Source organism: Phragmites australis, chromosome 5, assembly GCF_958298935.1.
Source record: "Phragmites australis chromosome 5, lpPhrAust1.1, whole genome shotgun sequence".
NCBI classification, from domain to species: domain Eukaryota; kingdom Viridiplantae; phylum Streptophyta; class Magnoliopsida; order Poales; family Poaceae; genus Phragmites; species Phragmites australis.
This window is the reverse complement of record NC_084925.1, coordinates 38,182,356-38,186,263: the sequence shown is the minus strand read 5'-3', so window position 1 is coordinate 38,186,263 and position 3,908 is coordinate 38,182,356. Positions and strand designations below refer to the sequence as shown.

Genomic DNA, 3,908 nt, shown 5'->3' with positions numbered 1-3,908 from the left:
ATATTTTGGCAGTATAAATGGATTTATCCATGTAGTTGATGTAGTGACCGCATACTCTTATGTGTCACTAGATTCAGATATCTATATGCCCTTGAATGGCTTAAAATTTTGAATCCAAGAGTAAATCACAATATATTGTGTAAAACTAAAAAGTCACTCTATAACTTAAATCAGTCACACAAGATATGGTATAATTGACTGAATAAGTTTCTTCTACTAAAGGGTTACTCAAATGATGATTGCCTATGTATATTCATTAAGAAATCCCTCATTAGATTTTGTATCATCTCACTACACAAGATATAAAGAGGCAAACAATCATCTAAGATAGAGTTTGAGATGAAAGAATCCCATCTAAAGCACCTCTGGTCATTCGATCCCTTGGTGTGGATAAACATCCATTTAGACCTAAAGGTGACAATGAGGTAATATCGGAACCTGAAGTTTCATATCCTTATATGATTGGAGCACTAGAATATCTTGCAAAATGCCTCAAACCCAACTTTGCATTTGCAGTCGAGTTATTAGCTAGACACAACATAGTTCCAACAAAAAGATATATGATTGGCTTATGGAATATCCTCAGATATCTCCAATGTATAAAGTATCTTGATTTATTCTGTCAGAATATCAAGACATGGTCATAGTAGGATATACCGATGCTGACTTATTGTCCGACCGGTTCCATTTTCCTACATGGTAATACAACCTTATGATGGAAGTCATCAAAAGCAAACTCTAGTTGCTACTTCCATTGATCATTCTAAAATAATTACATTATATACAACATCACATGACTGTATTGCTTTGCAGAATAATTCATCATATTTCAGGATCATGTGGTTTAGATTCATCATAATATCCAACAATAATCTATCAAGATAATAATGCTTGCATCGCTTAAATGCTAAATGTTATATAAAGTGCAATATCATAGAGCATATTGCCAAAAAAATATTTTGCAAATGAAGTTATGTGAAAATCTAGCATATTTATTCACTAAGTAATTGCCCACTTGCATAGTTCAGGGGGGTTAGTTCATAGTTTATAATATGTTTATGATCATCAAATCATATATATTGCACTCTTTTTTCCTTTATGAATTTTACACTCTAGTTTTCCTATATAAGGTTTTTAATGAGGTAATATCAATACAATTATATATGCCATATCATTTTCTCCTAAGATTTTTCTAGAAAACACAAGTTCCAAAGGAACACTTGACACACCTAACACACTTAGGATAAGGTAACTGATGACTTTTAGCCTTTAACAAGCATCACATATCGACTCTTTATTGGACTCATTGGAACATGGGATATTATTTTGGCTAATGACTTGTTGGACGATGGTTGACCGACTATGCCATCTTTCTGGGGAAGGCTTGGCGACACTATAATCTTGCCTAGTCGTGTTTGATGGGATGGATGCTAGGGAACAAAGACCACACTTACTTACATCTACCATGAAGGAGGGTTTTCTCGACACCTGATCCTTGATAAAAAAAAAGAAATTAGATGAAATTCAAGGAAAGCTTGATTATCGGCAGCAAGATGATGAATAGAATCAAAGTTTTTATTTGCTTACGGCACATGGAGAATATGTTTTAGATGTAAATCACGAATATGGGTGCGAATAGTAGCATGACCAATACGATTAATATCCATACCTACACCACTCGTCGTGTGGACTTGATCATTACCATTGGGCTTGTCACAAACAATCATCTTATCTAGCTCATGTGTGATGTGATCTGTTGTGCTGGTGTTGGTGTACCCATTCGTGTCAATGCCATAAGAAGTGATTGCTGCACTAACACTTCCCTTCTCCTATAAAAGAGGTGTCAAACCTTTTCCAGTACTTGAGGACGATGTGACTGGCCTTGCCATAGAACTGGCATATCGGTTTTTGTTCGGAGTTATTGTTGTTGAAGCCTCCATTGTCACCCGATCTAGGTTTATTGGAGTAGTCTCCACGACCACGACTGTTTCCATGGCCACCACGTCCACGTCCACCATGTGATATGGAGTTGCTAGATAACTGCAAACCGTCTTGAAGTAGATCTATGCACTTCTCAAAGCTCATCATCTGAGCATAGAGTTTGCCCAAAGAGATGGGCTCCACTCACGTGGCAATGGTTGAGACGAGCGGGTTGTAGTCGATGTTGAGGCTGGTGAGGATGTATGATACAAGCTCTTAATCTTAGAGATGTTTGCTTGCAGATTCCATCTTATCTACGTGCGCCTTTATCTTACCCAGGAGTGCGAGAAGAACATCCCCTCGATGGTCTTTCACACTCATGTTACACTTTTGCGTCATCAACAACACCATGTAGGTGTTGATAACTTGTGCCCAGGAGTGCAAGAAGAACATTCCCTCGATGATCTTTCACACTTTTGCCATACTCGTCAGAGAGACAACTTGGGTGAGGATCTCTTGCGAAAGGGAGGACATGAGGTAACTAAGAATATGTTGTTCCTGAGCCACGCACTGCGTATAGACAAGGTTTCTTAACCAACCATCTATGCAACTCGTAGAGTGATAATGACCTAAGCCTTCCAATGAGATGGTTGCTCTTGCCGAGCTTTTTCGAGATTGACTGACCAAGAGAAGTCAATGCTGATTCAGTGAAAGAGGAGGACGCCATTGTGGATGTATTAGAGGACGAGTCGGCTCTGATTACCATGTAAAATTTTTTAGAAAGAGTTAAATTCATTGGGCTGTATATTTATTTATAGAGCTAAGAACAACCTTGGTAAGATAGTACATCTTGTATTATAAGTTTACATATTTATCTCCAAAGAAATCTATCTCTAATGATTACAACAATCAAATCACGTTAGAAGATTACAGCCGAATCAAACATATTTCTATCTGTACTTCCGACATGACACTTGCGTATAGGCGGGTTGCGGTTGGGGGTAATTAAGATCGATCCTTTGGCTTCTTAATTTAGAAACAGTTCGTTAGTACCAACCAATAGCCATCACAATTTATTAGTCTGTTTTCGTTACTGAGACCATCTCCAACAGCTACCTCAAATTTTCATCCTCAAAATACTATTACAGCATCCCCTATCTCTAACACTGTAGCAGTACTGAATCACTGGATACAGGATCTGTTGGAGATGAATTTCCAGTGCTACAGTAGACCGCAAAGTACTATAGCATTAGAATTTGCAAATTTGAGGACTCCGTTGGAGATGGCATGAGGTAATGGATTATGATCCCCTTGATTAGTTTATAGGTGGAAGAAAATTGTAACTCAACGCCATAAAAGGATACATGATTTGAATTTCAAGATCTCCCTTCGTCATCAGAAAGATGCTTTTAGAAGGCAATAACTTTAAACCTGTTGGCCACTAATATTAAAAAAAGGTAAATATGTTTATGTCTCATCTTACATGGAAATTGTAATGTTAGATTTGATAGTGGACATTGAAGACCATCAAATTCCTTTGTAGTTAACTGCTCATTATTGTTTCATCTCCACAGGAGTATCTTTGAATGGACTGAGAGATGTGCCTTTGCAATTTTCGTTCGCATGGATTGTTGGTCATTCGAGACTCCCTGAAGAAATGTTCAACCATGCTTGGTCTGATTTGCAAGATACTAAATGTATTTGCAGAGGCACTTGCAATTACTGTTACTGTACTTCATAGCTCAGGCGTATTGCTACTTCAATTTTACTGCATTCAGCTTAATTTTTTCGTTATACTATCTATTGGATTGCGCATTCGTTATACTCTCTCTCTATATATACACACCATTTTATATACGATCCTCTGTGATCCACAAGCATCATCAGTGCAATCTGCAATATAGAAACAAACACGAGTTCCACGCCCATCATTTTTTATCGAGAAACACACGAGCTCCATGGTATCCAGGAAAAGCCAAGGGCAAGGC

At 37.7% G+C, this 3,908-nt stretch overlaps 1 non-coding gene across 1 annotated transcript; it reads right to left on the bottom strand.

The window, feature by feature from the left end:
* Positions 1–2,072: 2,072 nt before the first annotated feature.
* LOC133920264 (small nucleolar RNA Z247) lies at positions 2,073–2,211 on the bottom strand. Its single transcript, XR_009910078.1, has one exon. It is a non-coding gene; the product is annotated as a small nucleolar RNA Z247 (small nucleolar RNA).
* Positions 2,212–3,908: the final 1,697 nt, after the last annotated feature.